Here is a 22,048-nt window from a genome sequence, read left to right on the forward strand (position 1 = left end):
GAAAAGGAAAAAAAAAAAGAAAGTGAAAAAGGAAAAGGAAATGACATAGAAAAAAAAAAGAAAGAGAAAAAGAAAAGATAGGAAGGGCTAGATAGAATCACAGTGAAGGAGTTGACAACACAGTCCATCAGACTTTGGCGAGATGGAGCAAATTTGAGTCATCCCCCTAAAAATCTGAAATCAGACAGATAATTGGGAGGTATCTGACTGAACAAAGAGCAAGGGATGGGGAAATCTGGCAGGCTGTGGCAGGAGCATGTGTCTAAGTGGCCTGCTGAAAACATGCCCTTAACCTCGGCCATTTATTTAGGAGAGCTGAAGACATCTGGAGGATGAGGGACATCAAATAGGCTGCAGGGAAGAGCAATGGCCACGCCAGGATTTCATAACAGGGCATTGGCACTGGCACCACTGTCTGTGTCCCTGAACCTGAAGGCATTTGTGTCCAGCAAACACAGTTGTGGTAAACATCGTAGTTTCAGAAAAAGAACTAAAAAAAAAAAAAAAAAAAAAGTCATCATATCACGCCAAAGATTCATATGTACAACTTAAAATTAAACAAGACTCATGAGAATTTCTCATGTTGAGAAGGGTTAACACATATTCATTGATTTTGATATCTGTTTTCAATTTTTTGTCTCAGTTTGACTGACATTAATGAACATCTTTTAAGCTTACGGCCTAAATACACATAAATAAATAAATAAATAAACAAACAAATAAATAAATAAAAAGAGATCCATTTGCGTCTTGCACTTGGCCTGATGCCTCATTGACCTTCACAGTTCCCACCAGACTGTCATTGCCGGAGAGTATGAGATCCAGCAGAGAACAGGGACTTCCCACACGGTTTACAAGCACTGGCACACATCAGGAGCAGCCCAGGCACCATGGGCATCACCCAGTGTCTGTGTGTAAGCAGCTACGTCCCTGCTGAATGGCCGAGGATTTAGAGCAGGAGCTCACATGCAGGCAACTCCTTGTGCACTTCTGAACTGAACCAGAGGAATCCCAGATCCTGTGGGTGTGTACAGAGCTGAATCCCATTTCAGCTCCAGGATTTCTGTCAAGGGATGAAACTCCTGCACTGCCTCAGCCCCCATCCATTTCCTCCCCACTCCTGGATCTGACAGTGGCACTTCTGTACTCAGTGGTTCCTCCAACACTGAACCCTGTTATCTACAGCATGAGGAACAGGGAGATCAAGCACGCTCTGAGGAAGGTGTTGCAATAAGCACTATTCCAGCTTCCACAAAATGGACAACTTCCTCATAGGATTCCCAGTGATGGTTCTTCATGTTTTATGCATCTTTGATTGTTTGATTATGTGAGATATAGGAATGTGCAAAAGAAAATAATGTTATTGAACTTATAAATAAAAATGAATTTAAATTCTTTCCTACCTAATTTCATTTTGTCACTTTAGGAGCTGATGTAAACATGTAACCAGATTCCCTGAATACGTTATAGGATACCTAGAAAGGTTTCAAAAATGACGTTTGCTTAGCTGTTCTGTCTTCCTACTTTGTCTGGATTTGGGTAGGTGCAGCCACAGACAGCAGCTCAAGTGCTCTCAGGTCTTCTGTGTCTCACAACAGTCCTGTTGTCTCTACAGCAGCACTCCGGGACAGCAGTCAGTAGCCAGCAATATGAACGACTGCGTCAGTGCTGGTCTCCTTGCTGTCACTGCCATAACAAGAGGGCCCCTTCGGAGCAGGTCCAGAGAACTGGAGGCCTCTTCCAAATCTGGTTTAAGGAATGTACCTCAGGAGCTGCTCCCTGAGAAGACTTCAAGATATTCTGGTGCATTTCACTGACTGCCAGGGATAGTTTCAGAAGTCCCAAGGAGATCTGTAAGGGACTCAAGGCAGTGCTGAGGTTTAGAATCTGTGTTCTAAGGTCAAGATAAAAAGAAAACGATTCTAAATATGATAAATGCATGTATACATATCTTATATATATAGTATATTTTCACATATATACAATATAGGCAGTTGCTAACATTTCTGCATGTACTAATACATATACATATGATACATAGATGATAATAGTTTATATGCATATCTGTTTGCAAGTCTAGGACCTGTTGCAGGGGTTTTAACAGCCTCAAGGTTCACTGTAGGAACTGGAGAGGCTGTTTTCCTACTGCAGGAGTTGGAGCAACTGCAGAGCTCATTGCCAGAGCTGAAATCACCGTAGGACCTGTGACTGAAGTTGGAGCAGCCACTGGGCTCATTGGAGGGGCTGGAGGGTTACAGGGCTGTACCTCCTGGCACAGTGCACCTCCCTTGGGAAGCATTTGTTTCATTTTCTTATAGCAATACTTGGAACAGCTACATGACCTGTAGCAGGAGTGACTGCAGAGCTCATTATGAGGGGTGGAGTGGCAGAGGGATCTGTCAGCAGATCCAGCTCTCTTCCCATTGATGATGCTGAAGAATGTTAAACACAGCTCAGTAGGTGTGGGCCAGGCCCTGGCAAACTCCAGTTATTTGTGCCTCTTTGAGATCTCCAGGGTTTCATCAGACCTTCCCCCAATATTCTACCAGTTTCTCAGGATCATGCAGTTGCTCGGAGATGAAGTTCCAAAGCCCTGGGGGTGCCCACCGCTCCAGGCAGCTGCCCAGACCATCCCACACCCCCTGCCATGCAGAGCCTTCTCACCTAGAAACAGATCTCTCACTGATATTCCTGAATAATGTTTAACCTCAGTCCTAGAATTCTAGAATCACCAAGGCTGGAAAAGTCCTAAAAGATCATCCAGTCCAACCGTTCGCCTATTACCAAGAGCTCCCACTAAACCATGTCCCTCAACACAATATCCAGTCACTCCTTGAATACCCCTGGGCTCCCAGAGACGACAGTGTAAAATGTGTAATTCCTAATCATACCACCAATATTACTTCCAAAACCCAAAGATGTCCAAAGAGCTGAATGTGCACAAAACTTCACTTTGCCAATTTTATCGTGGTACAAACCAAGGTCAAACAGCATAGCAAAATAAATACCCTAATCCAGCATCCAGAGTTGACAAATAATGCAGCAGGGAAAACAAGCAGCAAGCAAGGAGCTGTGCAATGCAGCTTCATGAGAAGACTCAGCAAGCTTCACAAATAGGGAAACTATCAGCACCATGGCCTGCACATCTCCAGCTCCCACAAAGCCCTGTCCACTCTGGACAGATGTGCTGTTATCTCAACCCTTGGATTCTCACATCAGGCACCAAAATGATGGTGGTTGTTGAACCCAACATGTGGCTCAGCAGCACACAGTGCTTTGTGCACTGCCCCATTCCCAGTGGGATGGGGATGAGAACTGGGAAAAAAAGTACAACTTGTGGGTTTTAACTGTTACCTTTATCTTGTCAGTGTTCTCTGGAAGTTTGCAGCTTGACCAATTACTGATATGACACCAATATGATGAGCAGTAAAATGGCGATTTATTGAAGCTAACACACGTATATATACCCTATGCCCTTCGTGTACGCCCACTGGAAACGTATACACCATATATCTTGATGGCATGGGGATGGACCTATCTCGTCACAGCCCGAAAAGCGCACACTCGCCTAATACAACATTTCCCCCTCCCCATGCCAAGAAAGCCTTATCCCGTTACAACGCGAACGCTAATCCTAATCTAAATTATATAAAGGTGTTAGTCCTTATCTAAACAAGTAATTTATAAAAGGAGATATGCAGATTGCAAAGCATGCAGAGATAAGCGATGCTATATCTAACAATATTAGTAGTTTCTAACTAATACGTTCAAGGCACCTTTGGTTATATTATAACATTCATCCTTCTGCTCAGAGTTTCGCGTATAACCGCTGGAACTCCATTTTCTCATTGAACACTCCTTCTATCATACGTTGTAAACAACCTTGTAGACATCTAAATATACATGGCACACATATCATTAATGCAAGAAATATAAGAAGCCCTATCACTAATGCCTTAAGTAGCTGTTTGAGCCATGGCCCAATACCTCCAAACAGACTTCCCAACCAATCTCCAAAAGGATCATCCTGGATGCCAACCTTCTTGGTGTGTTCTTGTAACCACTCCAACTTCTTGTGCAACGACTCACTATGATCACTCAAGTTAAAACAACACATCCCTTCAAAGTCCTTACACCCATGACCTTGTGCCAGAAGTAAGAAATCAATTGCCGCTCTGTTTTGGAGCACAGCGTGTCTAATGCTCTCTACATCTATAAGCAAATCTGAGAGTAGCCGAGAGGTAACATTAGCCTGTTTAACAGTCCAGCAGGCCAATCTCTCGATTTCTTTTAAAGCGTGTGCAGCAGCCACCCCGGGAGCAAGGAAAGAAGCAAAGACTCTAGCAGTGGGTCCCCATAACCTTACGTCGTCCCCGCAGTCAGGCTCCAGAGCATGCATATCCCTTTTGGCTCGCAAATGATTAGATGCCTTATAGATCTCAAAGATACTTGGGGATAAGATGGTCAATTTCCCCAGATAGCATGGACCTCCCACCGGGTTTGCTGGAATCCCTTGCCAAGCACGATCACCACAAATAAGAAATATCCCTGGTGGTAAGGCTTTTGCTGTATCATTGTTCCAAAGTTCTCCCATGAATGAAAATGATCCTTTAGGGATAGGGAAAACACAACAACCTGTGTTGAATGCCATATCTTCACAGTCGACCTTTCGGACAGACCCATCCGTCCTGCTAATATTAACAATCTCACCTATTGAGACGTTTATAGGACAATCTCCAGAACGATAAGGCACCGATCCGTTAGGGTAAAACCCACAGTATCCTCCATCAATATCAAAGGTCTCATCATCACGGGGATACACAAGGGTATAGGGGACAGTTTGATTAGTTTTCGGGTCCCAGTAGGGGCCCTCTGGACCAAGAAGTTGCTGCCTAGTCAGAGACAACCTTTTCATTGAGCCAAAGATCATGCACCCAGGGGACAACCATTGTGAGCTATTCTTGTCCCAGGTATCATTTTGTACCATTTGTGAGCCAAGTAAATCCAGCTGCTGGGGCTCCTCGGGAAGAGTGATGTTTAACCTACAAATAGTACAAGCCATTTTCCTTCCGAGATAGTATACAGAATCATTTCCCAGCCACCTCCAAGTTCTTTCTAGTCCATTGCAGAACCGCAAACAGCCACTCTTTTTCCCAAGGTAACCCTTAAACGCAGAGTCATCCCATTCTGGGACCCCTATAAGGCATGTTTGAAAGGGTGACGTAGCTGACTGTAATGCAAGACAAAAGTCTGTTCTTCCTGTCTGATTAGCCCATGTAACCCATAAGTTCCCCGGTTGTTGAATCAAATGAATGCCCCCCACCGGCGACCAACACAGACACAAAAGGCACAACAGCATTAGCATGGTAGTTCTCGTTGGCAGCAAGGGTTGTTTCTCTGAGTTCTCAGGTTTCTTTTTCTTCGGTATCCACGAGAAAGCTCTTCTTTTGCGCTCTGTCGATTCAGGATTCCTTAGGCGGCCGATCAGGAGGTCCATGATCAACGCCACTATGAGGTCTGCACCCTTGGCCCAGTTTAAAAGAGTGGGAAGGAGCCCTGGGCCATTGGCACCCTCCCGTACCAGTTTTCCTGTGGCAAAACCTTGAATTTTTGACACTGATGTGCATCATGTCCAGCCCAACCACACAATTGACAAGGTTCCCCCAGTCCCTGTGATTCCTTCTGATTAAACCTCTTAGGGCATTGGGCTTTAAGGTGACCAAGCTGTCCACACTTAAAGCACGGGCCCTTATCCTTATTTTCCCCAACTCGAGAGGCTGCCATTACTGCAGCAGGCATCCCCTGCATGGCAGTTACAAATCCCTCATTAGTCAATGGTGCATTTTTCTGATGATCTAGCACGTACTTGATGATCTCTCCTGGAGTGTTCAAAGTCCCAGATGCCGCCCTTATAATCTGTTGAATGTCTGGCAGCGATTTTTGTTTAAGACAATCTATCACGACTAAAGATTGGACCCCCTTTGGGAGGTCAGACCCCTCCACCGCACGGATCAAGCGATTCGCAAAATCAGAGAATGGCTCGGAGGGCTCCTGTTTGATGTCTGTCCATGGGAGCACAGGTTCTGCAACCTTAGCCACCATCCGCAGAGCCTGAAGGGCTGCGGTCGTAAGCGCTGCCAACTCCCCTGCTCTAAGCGCATTCGCCTGGCCCTCCGGGGATCCCACCATGCCATCTGCTAACCCCTGAAGACGCGCAAGAGTCGTCTTGTCTTTTCGACCCTGGCCATTAGCCGGATGGTTATTATCGCGGGTCGCAGCGGCTACCACAACCTGAAGCAGCCTATTCCACTCGTCATACCATAAGGTATATTGCACAGGCTCAAGGATGACACGCATAAGGCTGACCACATCATAAGGCAGAAGACTAGAGGCCATGAGAGCCTCAACTGCCGACATAGTCACTGGAGAGCGCAAGCCTTTGTTTTTGACCAAATCCGCAAGGCGAGTGACCGCCTTAGAGTTTAAAGTGGTCCAAGCTCTACCCTCTGTATTCACTGTTACTGGAAAGGCAAAAGTATCCATCACATCGGCTGCTCTGAGATCCTCCCTCACCCGAGCCCAGTCTGTGAGTGTGGGCGGGCTCCACGGGCCAGATGCCACAGGACCACACCCCTCCTGGGCGTGTCTCGGGGCCGTCTGCATCGAAGTGCTACGCCCACATCCAGTGCCCTGCTGGGCGGAGTGATCCGCCCCTTCAGGGGAGTGGCTAGAACAACAGGCAGGACCAGACAGTAACGAAGTACCACTCCCTCCCTCCCCTTGCTGGGCGGAGTGATCCGCCCCTTCAGGGGAGTGACCAGAGCAACAGGCAGAACCTGGCAGTGAGACAGTACTATCCTCCCCCACTGCCCTCTTATCAGTTGTGCAGAGAGCAACAGTACATTCCACCGAGGGTCCCCCTCCCCCTTCATCCATAAATGATTTTAATGAAGGATATAGTCTCCGTGCTGGATAGGGAGGTGGGGGCGGGGTGTACTCTGGAGCTGAGTGGTCTTGTTCAACTTCCTCCTTCTTTGTTCTTGAAGGTGTTACGTCAGTTGGAGCCGAGGGGGTCGGCGCCATCTTCTCCTCCTTTGGATCTGTAGGAGAGATGAGACCCCCCCCGGTTCCCCTCGCCCCCAACCCCAACAGTTCCCTAGCCCGATCCCCAGCAATCTTCTCTTCCCTTGCCGCCTTAAGCGCCTCCAAGACTAATCCCCAGACCTTGAACTCTGTAACTTTTCGGGTGGCCAGCACCCTTTGTGAAAGCGCCATTGTGAGCGCATCCCAGTTATTGGGATCATATAAATCAGAGGGAGATGTTAACATCCCCTCCTTCTCTAGCAGCGAAAGAACTGCAGCAATCTCCTTCTTAGAAGGAACATCCTTCCCACAGTAAGTTTTACATGCATGCAGAATCACCTTAATAACGGCTTCCATGTCGCCTCCGGCCAAACGTATCCCACCTGGCCCCAACCTGGCGCTTCCCCAACCGTACCGAGGGGGTTCCGAGCTCTCCCTACTGCCTGACGAAGAGTTATGGCCAATCCTCCCGTCCCAGTCTTTCACCACTCCGCGAGTAAATAATTACCGCTCCGCAGTGAGAACCTTCGCCGTTAGAATTATAGCTGCTCCACTTCCAATCACGTCCGGGGTCACCATTTGTTACCTTTATCTTGTCAGTGTTCTCTGGAAGTTTGCAGCTTGACCAATTACTGATATGACACCAATATGATGAGCAGTAAAATGGCGATTTATTGAAGCTAACACACGTATATATACCCTATGCCCTTCGTGTACGCCCACTGGAAACGTATACACCATATATCTTGATGGCATGGGGATGGACCTATCTCGTCACAGCCCGAAAAGCGCACACTCGCCTAATACAACATTTAACAAAGCAGTTTTCTAAGAGATATAAAAGGAGAGGAGTAATAGATATCACTATATATCTGTTGATATGGAATCGTATGTAACAACTGATGCACAAGCACTTGCTCATCACCACCAGACTGATGCTCAGCTGGGCCCTGGGCAGTGAAAAGACTGAGATGAACTGCCACTGCTTTCAATACAATTTCTGCTTGCTGTCAGGTGCTACAAAACATCCCTTTGGCCACTTCCAGTCAGCTGTGCGCAGTCTGTTCCTTCCCAGCTCCTTGAGCACTCCACTGACCATGGCCTTGGCTCAGTAGAACACTGCTTAGCAGCACCTGTAAACATCAGAGTGTTATCAACATTGTTTTTCTCTTAGAACCAAAACACTGCACCATAGCAGACAGTCTGAAGAAAACAATTCCATCCCAGCTGTAACTCAGATACCTGCTTGTCCCCCTCCTCTTGTTCTTCCTGATCGGGAAGCAAGGAACAGAATCTGCTGCTCTCCACTTTGAGAACTTTCCATCAGTTCTCAGCTGGCTCCTCTGCCATCCCCAGGTAGAGCTCAGTGCACTCTCACAGAGAGCAGCAGCCTTTCTTCATCTTCATTGCCTAATCATAATGAAGAGCCTGTACCTACTTTGCTACAGTTCAGAGGTGGAAACCATCCCACCATGTCTCTGTGAGACAAATAAGACCCTAGGCCCGCAAAGGCACAGAGATTTGGAGTTCGCTGAGTGAATGTTTGTGGTTGTCTCATTAGTGTAAAGACTCTTCAGAAATCATCTCCTTCAAGAAGCATGCTTTGATTTAGCCTGGCTGGGCCTTGCATCTACACTGTGGTACTGGTGTTCAGGGCCTTGCTCAGAAGCAGCAGCCTGCATGAAAGGAAATGCTCTGTGGTTTTCTCTTGAGTTGTCCCATTTATTTCTCACGCTACCCGCACTGGTCTACAGGCAATTTTGGGCAGCAGCAGGTTGGGGTTACCCCCAGAGGGTACACAGTAAGATTTAGGACGGGGTACTGGTAACAAGACTTTCTCTGAGGAATCCTCCCACAGTCCTATGGAACAACTCAGAGGCTTTCCCTGCAATCTCCAACACCAACAACATCCCTCAGCCCTTCCCTGTCAGATCCAGTTCCCCTCCCTTCGCCCTTTGGACCTGGTTTCAAGCCATTTAATCAGTCAGTGAAGGAGCATTTCAGATGGGGTCATGGAGGAGGCAGACTGCCATTCTTGGGGTGGCCATTTTCCCAGGAGGGCATGGTGGGAGGGCTTGTCCCGTCCAGTTCAACCAACACTTGTATCCACCCAGCAGAAGGCTGTGCCCTATGTGTCCCATTTGACCTCTGCATGGAGCTTACAGTTGACAGGGGCATGGCTGAGAAGCTCTGGGCATGGACTAATGGACAAGGAAGTAAGGTAGCTTCTTAACTTCCTCCCTTCATACCTTAACAACTTCCTTGTAATCTCCCCAAGTATCCTGTCCCTTCTTCTGGACGATGGAGATTCTCTTTTTCTTCCTGAGTCTCAACAGTTTTTCCCAGTTCAACTACACTGGTCTTCTTCCCCTATGGCTCACCTGATGGCATTCAGGGACAGCCTGATCTTGTGCCTTTAAGATTTCCATCTTGAGGAGTGTCCAGGCTTCCTGGACCCCTTTACACATATGGAGCGACTCCCAAGGGACCCGTGCTACAAGTGTTCTGAACAGGTCAAAGTCCGCCCTCTAGAAGTTCAGGATAGTAGTTTTGCTAGTCACCCTTCTGACATCTCCAAGAATAGAGAATTCTACCATTTCATGGCCACTCTGCCCAAGACAGTCCCCAACCTTCTAAACTCCAACCAGTCCTTCACTGTTAGAGAAGAGCTGGTCTAGCAAGGAACCACATCTGGTGGGCCTTCATACCAGCTGCGTAAGGAAGCTGTCTTCCATACAATCTAGAAACCTCTTGGACTGCTTCCTCTGCTCTTTATTATATTCCCAGCATATATCAGGGAGGTTGAAGTCTCCCAAGAGAATGAGTGCTGGCGATCGTGCGACTTCAGTAAGCTGCTCATAGAATGCCTCAGCCATCAATTCATCTTGATTAGGTGGTCTATAAGAGACCATTAACAAGATGTCACACCTACAGGCTTTTCCCCTGATCCTTACAAACATGCACTCGTCTTGATTGTTCTGAAGCCTAAGCTTTTCAACATCAAAACTCTCTTCAATATAAAGGGCCACACCACCACCCTTCCTTCCTCATCTATCCCTTCTGAAGAGCTTGTAACCATCCATCGCAGCACTCCAGTCATGGCAGTGGTCCCACCATGGGTCGGTAATAGCAACTAGGTCATGGTTTGTCAGATGCACAGTTGCTTCCAGCTCCTCCTGCTTGTTGACCAAGCTGTGTGCGTTGGTGTAGACGCACTTCAGCTGAGGCATCTGCCTCTCTCCCAGCTCAAGAAGCGTTCCCCTAGGCTCATCTCTGATGAGCCTTGTTTTGTCCCCTCCCCCATCGTAGCTAGTTTAAAGCTTTCGATAAGCCCTGCTACTTTCTGTGCGAGGATTCATTTTCCCCTTTGAGACAGTTGGGTTCCATTCATGGATAACAGACCATGGGCCAAGTAAACTGCCCTGTGATCAAAGAAACCAAAATTTCTGGCTCAATACCAGTCTCTGAGACAACTGTTCATTGTTTTGCTTTCTGAGCCTGCTCCGTGTCCCTCACTGCCACTGAAAGTATAGAACAAAAAATCACTTGATCTCCCACTCTATGAACTAAATGGCCTAAAGTCCTGAAATCTCTTTTCATAGTTTGTAGTCTTATCTAAGAAATTTCATTACTGCCCACATAAACTATGAGTAGTGGAAAATAATCAGTGGACCTAACCAGCATTAGGAGTTTCCTCATTATGTCCCTGACCTGAAACCAAGAAGGCAGCAGACTTACTGACGGCTCGAGTCCAGTCTGCAAATGGGGCCCTCTATTCCTCTGAGAAGGGAGTCACCCACCACGACCACCCTTCTTTCTTTCATGGCAGAGAAAGTCACAAGGCTTGGTAGTGACTGCCTTGCATTAGGCTCCCTCCTAGGCAGATCCTCCATTGCCTCCCCATTTTTATCTCCTTCAGATTTCAGAGTGTCAAACCTGTTGCTTAGAGGGAGCAGGGTTCGAGGGTTAGGCAGGCATGGGGGGGCTCCTGTGATGTTGAGTTGGGACTCTCTTCCAACCCTCCTCATCAGTCAGGTCTGTCTGACTGTGACAGGGCAGGGAGTCAACCACTTTTCTGGGGGTATCTGCCTGGCAGCCTTCCCTTGGTGATGCCAGCAAATCACTCCACCAGCCCATCTCCAGATCACACTCCCTGATGGTGAATTGTGAGTAAAACCTTGAGTAAAGTGAGAGTTCACCTAGTGAAAAGTATGAGTAGAAACCTGGATTGACGTGAGGGTAAACCCAGAGTAAACCCAGGATCCCATCCATCATCATGCTTGGCCTCTAAGGGGAACATTTTCCAGTGTTGCTGTGTAAAAATATAGGTTCCTCACATCTAACCTATGTCTCCCCTTTTTAATTTAAATCCATTTCCATGTGTCCTGTTATCATCAGACCATCCCATCCTTATTCTAGCGTTAGGCATCTCATCCTCACATGGAAACCCTGGGGCTGAATTGGGATCAGTTTTTCAAAGAACCACGGGGGCTGCAAGTTCACCTAGCTGAGTTCAGATGTGCACAGTGAGGTGTCTGTGTGTGAGTCCCTCATCTGAATCCTTGGTTTTTATTCCACAGGGACTGCACTGCTTATACACAGACTCTCAGTGATGCCCAAGGTGCCTTGGGTGATCCTAGTTTTGTGCTAGTGCTTGTAAACTGTGACGGAAAATCTATGAGATAGACACCTCCTTCTGGAGCATCAGCTGAGGGCCAGAAGGGAGGTATTCTTGACCATCCTAAATACCACCACAGCCTCGTTCTTAGGGCACCCAGTGTGTCTTTTGCACCTGACCCCATGGAGTACGTAGTGATATTCAGCTTACCGAAAGGATGAGCTCACAACAGAAGAGGCAGATCTTCCTCTCTGCTCCATCTGTGGCATAGTCTGGATTTCAAGGCATTGCAAAGCTATGGCACATCTATGTTCTTGCACTGATGACAATTTAGCATGCTCTGGGCTCGCATTTCAATGGCATCTAATAAATCTAGGGTCATACCAGTTGACAGGAAGCTGGCAAATGTTGTGACATTGTAAGGAAGAGCAAGAAAGATTACAAGGGGAACTATGGACCTCTCAGTCTCACACCAGTGCTTGATAAAATTACGGAGAAAATGATGGTGGGAGTTATGGAAAAACACCTGAAGTACAATTCTGTGATTGGTCAAACAACACAGTATTCCGAGGGGATGGTCCTATTTAATTTCAAGTCTTTATATGACACCTTTATCCATTGAGCTGAACAAGGGAAGGCAGTTGATGCAATACTTGAGGATTTCAGTAGAGCTTTTGATACTATTTCTCCAGCACCCTTCTGGACAGAAATTCCTGCATACAGCTAGACAGAAACAGAACGTGGTGTGTTGTAATACAAGAAGAATTTTACAGAGCAGCAGCCATGGATTGAGATAAGGAGTTCACAGAGCAGCAGCTGCGGAGCAGGATAAACAGCATGAGAACAAAGGACATCTCTAGGAAAAGAATGAATGGCTCGTGGCTTTGAAGGGGGGTTATAGGGTTGTTATTGCAGTAGCTTTCCTCCAATTAGCGTGTGTGATTTTTGGACACCCTTGTCTGTCTCCTTTAAAATCATGGCTTTTCCGGCAATAAATTGACGCAGCTGTATGTAACTATATTGGTGTTTGTCTGTTTGTCCCAGCACGCTGACCTTTTGCCTTTCAGGTTCACCAGCAGTGGTGGGTGAGCAGTTGGCCAGTAGTTCTGTCCCAAAGGATTATAGTCAGTGGGTTCCATTGGGCTGGTAGATGGTCACTTCCAGAGTTCCCCAGGGTTCCATTTTAGGGCCACTTTCCTTTCATGTTTATGCAGATGACTTGCATGCAGGACTAGAAGATGTTCTGAGCAAGTTTGCTGATGAGACCAGATGAGGAGGTGCTGTTGCCTCCACTGAGGGTGGAGAGGACTTGCAGAGAGAAGTGGACAAGTCAGAAAACTGGGTACCAGTTGGTACTAAGCACCAAGTGCATAACGTATAACAAGAACAAGTGCCTGATTGTGCACCTGGGTATGGGCAACCCTGGACATAAACACTGTTTGTATATTGGACACATGAGAGACGTCTGACTGAAAAGCATTGGGGGTCCTTCTCAACATAAAATTGGAAGTGAGTCAGCAGTGTGCCCAGGCAGCCAGGAAGGCCAACGGTACCCTGGAGCGCATAAAGCAATTTATTGCCAGCTGGGTGAGAGAAAGGATCATCCCTCTCTGCTCTGCATTGCTACAGCCTCACCTGGAGCACTGGGTGCACTTCTGGGCACCACATAACATAAAGGACATAAAACTATGGGAGAGTGTGCACTGGAGGGCATTGGAACTGAGAGATCTGAAGTTCAGAGTTTCACAGGGATTGACTGCTTGTTCAGACTGGGCCCTTCTCACATCCCACATCCTGCAATGAGACACAGGGCACATGTGGGATAGGAACTTAACAGCATCCTTGCACCACATGCAGAGCCTGGGATCTTCCGTTCCTATGTCTTTCACTTAACATCATATAGACTTCCAACTCACTGCCACAGGAAGTGCCCTGAGCCAACATGAGAGACAGGATCTCCCTCTTTCTGGTCTTGCAATCGGGGCTTGACCTGTCTGCTTCGTAAGGCAAAGGAGATGTTTCTTAGCATGCCAGTGCCTTTGCCTGCCTGTAGTCATGGCTTCCAGTTATCTTCTCTAACTAGTCTGTTGGGAAGCTTACTTGGTAATGGCCCTCAGTGGGACCATTAATATTCCAAGAAACTTCACTGTTACTTCTGACTTTGTCTTCTTGAGCACTTTGTGCAAACTTCTCTCTGCACTGGAGGTTGATGGACTCAGCACCAAATGCTCACTGAGGCCCATTATAACCTAAAGAGCCTCTTGTGCCTTGTACCTTCCTGTTCTCTTCTTCAGGTTTTCAGAATGTGTTCAGCAAAATGGAGAGAGCTTAAAGAGCAAGAATCCAAAATGCATTTATTGTCTATTTATTTATAGTTTGTTTTATACAAGAAGTTAAAGAAGCACTTTGCAACTGATGTCAATCCAGGATGTCCCAATGAGTTCTGTACTGTTACTGTGTTGACAAAGTTCCTCCTCAACCTCCCCATCCCACTCCTACTCACACTGGCCCCATGGGACTTGCATCACTTTTCCTCACATCACTCTTCTCCTCCACATCACTCTTCTCCTCTACCGTCACCCGCTCAGTGTTAAACCTCCTTTGTACCAACCCCCACTGGCTTTCCACAGAGAACCAGCTGCACACAGAAAAAGAAAGAATTCTCTTTATTTACGGCCAACAAACAGAAGGAAAGGTGATGCAATTGAATGAACAGTAAAACACGGTGATCAACTGCATGCCATGTCCAAGCAGCTTCTATTGAGGTTTATTTTTCATAGGGAATATTTGCACAAGAAATGAGTTAGAAACAGATAGGATGGGATAGATAGAATCACGGTGAAGGATTTGACAACAGACTTTTGAGGAATGGAGCAAATTTCAGTAATCTCCCTTGGATAGATCAGCCAGGGAGTTGGGAGGTATCAACTTAGAATTGAACAGGACTCGTGAGTATTTCACACACTGAGACGGGTTAACACTTTCTTCTTGATTTCTATCTTTGTCTTCAACTCTTTTTTTCACTTTTACTGACATTAATGAACATCTTTCTGAATTCATGCTTTCTTTAAAGCATGAAAAAATGAAAGAGAGAAAGAGAAAATAAAAGAAATAGAAATAGAAAAATGAAAAAAAAAAAGGATATGGAAAGGGAAAAGGAAAAAGAAAAGGAAAAGGAAAAAGAAAAGGAAAATGAAAAGGAAAAGGAAAAGGAAAAGGAAAAGGAAAAGGAAAAGGAAAAGGAAAAGGAAAAGGAAAAGGAAAACGACATAGAAAAAGAAAAAGTAAGAGAAAAAGAAAAAGTAAGAGAAAAAGAAAAAGTAAGAGTAAAAGAAAAGATAGGAAGGGAGAGATAGAATCACAGTGAAGGAGTTGACAACACAGTCCATCAGTCTTTGGTGAGATGGAGCAAATTTTAGTCATCCCCCTAAAAGTCACAGATCAGACAGATAATTGGGAGGTATCTGACTGAACAATAAGAAAGGGATGGGGAAATCTGGCAGGCTGTGGCAGGAGCATGTGTCTAAATGGCCTGCTGAAAACATGCCTTTAACCACGACCATTTATTTAGGACAGCTGGAGACACCTGGAGGATGAGGGATCAAATAGGCAGCAGAGAAGAGCAGCAGTGGGCGCTGGGATTTAGTCACAGGGCAATGACGGCACTGGCATCGCTGTCTGTGTCTCTGTACCTGAAAGCATCTGAATTAAAGGATAAAAAAAAAAAGACACAAAATCCCTACAAAGACTCATATTTACAACTAAAAATGGAACAAGACTCATGAGAATTTCTCATGTTGAAAAGGGTTAACACATTTTCATTGATTTCTATCTTTGTCTTCAATTCTTTGTTTCAGTTTTATTGACATATATGTTCATCTTTTAAGCTTACAGCCTCAAAATAAATAAATAAATACATAAATTAAATTAGATCCTTTTGTCTTTTGCACGTGGCCTGATGCCCCTTTCACCTTCACAATTCTCACCAGACCTTCCATGCTGGAGAGTATGAGATCCAGCAGAGCACCTCTCCTCTTTGGTTCCTCTATGGCTTGGTCAAGAAGCTGCCATCTGTGCTCTCCAGGGATCTGCTGGATGCCACATGCCCTGCTGTGCTGTCCCTGCAGCAGATACTGGAGTGAAAAAGGCTCCCAAATGGGACAATGGCCAGACAACATCAGACTCCCATCTGTCTGCAGAGGGCGCCTTCCACTTGCTCTCCCTGATCAGGAAGACAGGTACAGACAGTGATGGTCTCCTCTGTTGGCCATTTCCATTAGCTCTGACCTGGCTGCTCTTCCATCCCCAGGCAGAGCTCAGTGCACTCTCACAGAGGGCAGTCACCCCTCTTTATCTCCTCGCCCATCCATCCTAAAGACTCAGTATCCCCCTTGTGCTACAGTGCAGTTGTGGAAGCCATTAAACTGTGTCCCCATGGTCCAAACAGGAGCTCAGGCCAGCAGCTCTACCAAGATTTCTAGCTTCTTGTGTGTTGGTGTTTGCATTAGTGCAAAAGCACAGAAGTAAACATCCTAATTGAAAAGCATCACTGGACTTAGCCGGACTGGATAGCTCATCTATGGTATCAGTGTGCAGAAGGTGGCACACAAACATTAGACCGATCATGGGTCTTGGAGGTGACGTAGCAGCACGGACACACCATGGGCATGGCTTTGCTGAAGGCCCTGTGCTGCACTTGCAGCTGCGTGTGAATTCACCAGACAGCCGGTGCTATCCCCTCTCTGGCCCTCAGCTGATGCCCAGTAAGGAGCTGTCTGTCTCAGGGATTTCCCACATGGTTTACAAGCACTGGCACACATCAGGAGCAGCCCAGGCACCTTGGGCATCACCCAGTGTCTGTGTGTGAGCAGCTGCCTCCCTGCTGAAGGACTGAGGACTCAGAGCAGGAGCTCACATGCAGGCAACTCCTTGTGCACTTCTGAACTGAACCAGAGGAATCCCAATGATACTGTGTGTCCATGGGGAGCTGAATAATATTTCAGCCCCAGGGTTTCCAATTAGGGATGTGACGCCTGCACTGCCTCAACTAAATCACTGCCCTGCACAGGGGAAGTCCACCTCTCTCTGTCCTTGCCTGTATGCCCATTTTGTTTCATCACAGGATCTCAGTTATCAGGTCTGGAATCAGTCACTGACCACTGTACATTTGGTATTTAATTCATCAGATTTCAAAGTACAATCATGATGCTGTTGTTTTTCAGGATCTGTTGGCCAAGAGGACGCAGGGACATCTCAGGGGAGAAGAGTGGGAAGGATAAAACATGACATCCTCTGATGCTGAGCTGGGCCGGGCTCCTGGGACACAGGGAGCTCATACAAGTGGGCAGTGCTGCAGAGAGACAGCTGTGCCCAGGAGCAGCTCTTGTGCACAGCACAGCCTGCAGCTCCCAAAAGGAGAGGAGAGAAAGGGGAAAGAGCTTCCAGGATGTGTACGGTGTGAGCAGGCTGGGAGCACACAGCAGGAGCATTACTCACAGAACATGACATAGTAAGTCTCACTACAGACCATGCAGATGCTTTTCATTGAGGGTTCTGGCTCTTCCTGGGCATCTACCTGGCTGCTCTCCTGGGCAACGGCCTCATCAGCACAGCCAAAGCCTGCGACCGCCGTCTGCACACCCCCATGTACTTCTACCTCCTTAACCTGGCCCTCCTCGACCTGGGCTGCATCTCCACCATGCTCCCCAAAGCCATGGCCAATGCCCTCTGGGACACCAGGGCCAAGCTGCCTTTTTTGCCTACCTGAAGCCCCCGTCCATTTCCTCCCCATCCATGGACCTGATGGTGGCACTTCTGTACTCAGTGGTGCCTCCAGCAGTAAACCCCCTCATCTACAGCATGAGGAACCATGAAGTCAAGAATGCTGTGAGGGAAGTTATGACCAGATGTGTTTCAAATGCAGTGAATTGCCTGTCTATTGGAATTCATGACATGTAATGCAGCTTTTTACTGTTGCAAACTCTTTGTTTTGTTTCAATCGATTTTTATAAGTGTAATGTATTAAATCTTATTCTTTTTTTTTTTAAATACTGTAATGCTCTTTACTAAAATGTCATTATTCAAATCAATTCCTCTTCAGCTTGTAACTTCTTAGTGTAGCCCAGATGCACTGTACATTATGAATCAGGCTCTCCGTGAACCTTAAAAGAATTGAGGACATGCAGTGACTCTGTCTGTCCTCCTTCTTGTGAGACATTTCTGGAGCTGTCGGGGTCGGATGTTCTCAGAAGCCCACAATCCAGCAGGAAGCACACAGCTGTTCATCAAACTGTGCGTTGACTTCAGCCTGCAACCGTTTCCAGCTGGTCCCTTGCCCAGTGTTCCCCGTAACGCTGACAATGGAGTTTCAAAATATTCTTTTCTCATCTGACCTGACATCCTGCTTACCCACGCCCCTCTGCAATAGTTAAGCCTTAGATTGTCCCCTCGTTCGAACTCAATCCCCCTTTTCTTGGACTTTGTAAATACTTTTGCTTGATTACTACATTCTGGGAAAGGGAAGATTTCAAATAACTTCCGCTCTCCACTTTCTGTCTTAGCTTGTTCATTTTGTATTCTTCATAGCTATTCCCACTGGTTTTACACTGCCATAATACACACCTCATTTCAACGTACATTAAAACAAGCAAGATGATTGCAGTAATACAAAGCAATAAAGAGTTGCTTCAGCCATGCAGAATCACCCAAATGTCTCCACAGAGCATTTAAAGGCAGTGGAGCTCAGGTAGGCTCTCTTGGTTTCCCTTCTGAATTCTGCTAGGTTGCATCGCTTGGTAGCTCTCAGAAGCTGTCAGTGGCCACAGACTGGAAAATTGCAATTGGTCTCAGTTCACACAGCTGGCTGGTTTGTCTCTGGCTAATCCTGAACTGTCTCAAGCGACTGCTTTGGGGCTCTACAGAACAGCAACTTCAGAGATCTCTTCCTATTACTAAGTGTTTGAAAGAGCAATTTGCTCTGTTAATTATCCATCATTTCTGTGCAGTCTGTTTTGTCAGACTTGTCTTTAGCTTCCAAGTTGTATGTGAAGAATTGTTTCCGTTGTAATGCACAATGTACTAAAAATTGAGAGATGAAAATGTGAAGAGTTTTTCCAGCTTTGATTTCATGTCTGGAATTTTGGAACCCACTACTTGCAGTTGTTAATCTGTCCAAACTGGTCTGGTTTGGAATGCCCTCGTACTTCTTGAATCGCTCTGCTGTTAAAGGCAGAGCAATTCCTACAAGTGCCATGGCCCCACTGTTGTTCTAATTCTTGTTTCTTTGTTTTCCACACACTGCTTTTCAAGCCTCCTTTTTCTTTACAGTCAAAGTGAGAATTGCACTGTGAGGTGTCTGAACCTTGTTGTGCCTCTACATAAAGAGAACAGCAGCAAAGCCTGACAGGTGACTGTGCTGACAGCTCTCATATCCAGTAACACGTAACTGTGCTAAATCCCTTGTGACGGCTTTGATTTCATTTTTGCCAGTGAAATCCTTGTAAAAGGAACTGCAGCAGTGTGATGAGCTAAGGTGAAGATGCTGGTTTTAGTAGTGCTCTAAGCTGAGTGGAAGAACAATTGAATGAGGGTTATATGCTTTCTCTGGGACGATAAGGATTTTTTTCCTGAGGGAAAGAGCCAGCTTTTCATGGGCTATATGTGGGCTTTGGCAAGGGCAGACAATCCAGTTTGTCAGGAAGCCATTTGAGGTGCTTCAGGTTTGTAAGCTTGTCTTTTTGTTTTTCAGGCGGATATTTGGAGCATGGGTGTAGTGCTGTATGCTCTGCTGTGTGGGTTTTCCCTTTGGATGATGACAATATGATGGCACTCTACAGGAGGATACCAGTGGGTATCAGTGGTGCTAGAATACACTGAGAAGGGAAATAGCTGAGCTTGACAAGAGGCCTTGCTTTTCGGATGGCAGAATATGCTGAGCTGTGGGTAGAAAGGCCTGTCTGCTGAATATTGTCCCTGTTTTTGCTGCTTTGTCTACCAGTATTTTGTGGATTTGGTTCTACGCTTGGTTGGCCTATGTGGCGCTGTAGCCTGATTCTATACCATAATAGCATACAGAATTTAAGGAGAAGTATTTTCCTGCCAATGGGCTGGATTTTTTTGTATCTGGTTCTTCAACTGGCTGCTCCCTATACTATCTGTAGTAAAAATACAGACACATCATTTGATTTCCCAGAAAGGAATGTTGCTAAATGCCATCTCTTCTCATGTCTAAGAAGAGCAAAGTTCTGCATTTGCTATTAGAATTTCCTCTTCCAGAATCAGGAGGTAATGTAGGACCCCACAGATTGCCTTCAGAATTCAACAGTTAGTTCTGTTTCCTTTCTGAGTGCATAACAACCTGAGCACATGAATTGAATGACGTGGCTTTTTAGTCTGGTACAAACTCTGCTGTACACTGAAACTTGGTCCATTTGTAAGCAGGACTTTGTCCATCTCTGCAGGACAGCAGAAAACCCTTTGTGCTAATCATGATGCCAAGAAGCAGAATGCGGCAAATGGCAGATGATCCAACTGCTTCAGGTGTTCATTTCCTTAAAACTGAGAATAGTTTTGGACTGAGGGTTTGTAAACAGAACGGAGCTCTTAAAGCTGTCAGAGATTATTTCTGCACTGTTCAATTCTATCTGCCTAACATACACAGGATCTCAGAACTGCATTGCTTGAATTGGTGGAACTTGCTGAAGTGAACTGGGATGAGCAAGTTTTAGAACTTAGAGTGCTGTAAAAAATGGATAATCTCATGAGTATTAAGGTACAGGATTGCTATTTCTGCACTGAATTTGTTTTTATTTTACATGGCTGTGATCTGAAAGTTGCTTGAAACGCAGGCACCTAGGCACTGTTGTGTAACTGAATTTCACACATGATAGGTCCTGAAATATCCTGGAATCAAAAACTCTGACTTGTTTTAAGTCTGCTGCTTGAGTCTAATCAGGGTCATAGTGTCTGTGTGCAGTGTTTCTTTCCCTGTAATGCTCCACATCATTTCATTTTGGGAATATTGAAGGAAATGGACTATGTGCCATAACTATTGTTAGAAAAAAGTATGTCTGGTGTGATCTTATGCATAGGTTCTGTAACTGCTCTTCACAGCTCAGGTGTTTGACCTTCCTTTTGGTGAAGTGATGAAATACTGCTGGTTTCTATTTGTGCTTCTAGGCACCTTGAAGCTCTTAGGAATAGAACAATTGTCTCCAGTTCTTTTCAATGATATCAGTAACAGCTGGAGTGTTGCTGCCCACTAGGTAGACCCAAAGAAGCAGATTACAGTGAAACAACACACGAGCTGGACCTGCACGAGGATCACTTTCAAGACAGTGGCTCTGTTGCTTGAAGCCTATTTGCTTCTTCCTGACGCCACTCTATTACCAAGTATCAACAACCTCTTTCATGATTCAACTTGCAAACGTTTGACACTAACCCTTGTGTTTCTATGCCTTCCTAGGTGATTCGAGCTCTTGTCAACCCCAAAGATCCAAACCAAGTAGTGATGTGCAGTGTGTTTCCATCAACGGAGAGTTCTTATTAAGCACGAATCGCTGCAATTCGGATGACAGCCTTCCACATGGTAACAGTGATGGACACAAGGGGCTCATCCACGTTCATGCTCTCATATCTCCTGGCTCTGCTGAAGATGCTGACCTGAGCCTACCAGACACAGCAGTCACCTGCCTGGATTGTGACCCAGCGCCTTTGCAGTGCTGCCCATCCCAAGCACAGCCGGAGTGCCCCAGCAGCAGCACCACCATGCAGGAGCAGGTCAGCATCAGTGAGGTGAAGCTGAGCATCTTAGATGGGGACTTAGAGTCAGGCTGCCAGTCCCAGGCACCAGGCAGCAGCACAAGCTCTGAGCCACTCTCATCTTGACAAGAGGAGTCCCATCCTCACCCTTGACCTCTCAAGTCCTCCTGTCTTTTATTGAATAAAGTCACTCTCATGCTCAGTCATCACCTTGACTGCATTCCGAGTCTTCATTCACAGGGATTGGGATGAATGCAACAAACAGCAAGGCAGCTCAGCTTGCAACACTCTGGCTGTGGGGTTCATGCAGGCAGAGCTCTGGGTTCCCATTTTGCCTGTCTTTGGGATGTCTGCAGCAAGATCTCTACCATTTTGTATGGGAGCAAATAATCTCTAGCATCCAGGTTGCTGCTCGTGATAATCCCAGTCTTCCTGGCTGTTGCTTTGTGATACTTTTCAAAGCCTTTTGATACTCTTTGATGCCTTGGCTGCTCCCTAACACCTCTGTCCTCCTGCCATGTTGACTCATGTCTCCCACTTTTAAGCTGGCTTTGCAGATCATCTCCAGCCCTGTCATCATCACGCTGC

At 46.2% G+C, this 22,048-nt stretch overlaps 1 pseudogene across 1 annotated transcript; it reads right to left on the reverse strand.

The window, feature by feature from the left end:
- Positions 1-3,417: 3,417 nt before the first annotated feature.
- Positions 3,418-7,894, reverse strand: LOC146753122 (uncharacterized; annotated as a pseudogene). Its single transcript, XR_014940214.1, has one exon. The product of XR_014940214.1 is annotated as an uncharacterized LOC146753122 (transcript).
- Between the last annotated feature and the right edge of the window lie 14,154 nt (positions 7,895-22,048).

The sequence above is a fragment of the Coturnix japonica genome, unplaced genomic scaffold (genome assembly GCF_054131305.1).
Source record: "Coturnix japonica strain WE unplaced genomic scaffold, WE-NBRP24 Scf039, whole genome shotgun sequence".
Classification (NCBI taxonomy): Eukaryota; Metazoa; Chordata; class Aves; order Galliformes; family Phasianidae; genus Coturnix; species Coturnix japonica.